Raw genomic sequence first — 273 nt, forward strand, 5'->3', positions numbered from 1 at the left:
AGGATGAGGATCAGGATGAGGAGGAGGATAGGATGAGGATGAGGATTAGGATAGGATGAGGTTGGGGATTAGGATGGGGATGAGGATGATGATAGGATGAGGATGATTAGGAGGATAGGATGAGGATGAGGATGGATGAGGGTGAGGATGAAGATGAAGATGAAGATGAGGATAAGGATGAGGATTAGGATTAGGATGGGATGAGGATGGGGATTAGGATGAGGAAGAGGATAGGATGAGGATGAGGAAGAGGATAGGATGAGGATGAGGATG

This window comes from Lupinus angustifolius, chromosome LG11, assembly GCF_001865875.1.
Source record: "Lupinus angustifolius cultivar Tanjil chromosome LG11, LupAngTanjil_v1.0, whole genome shotgun sequence".
Taxonomy (NCBI): Eukaryota; Viridiplantae; Streptophyta; class Magnoliopsida; order Fabales; family Fabaceae; genus Lupinus; species Lupinus angustifolius.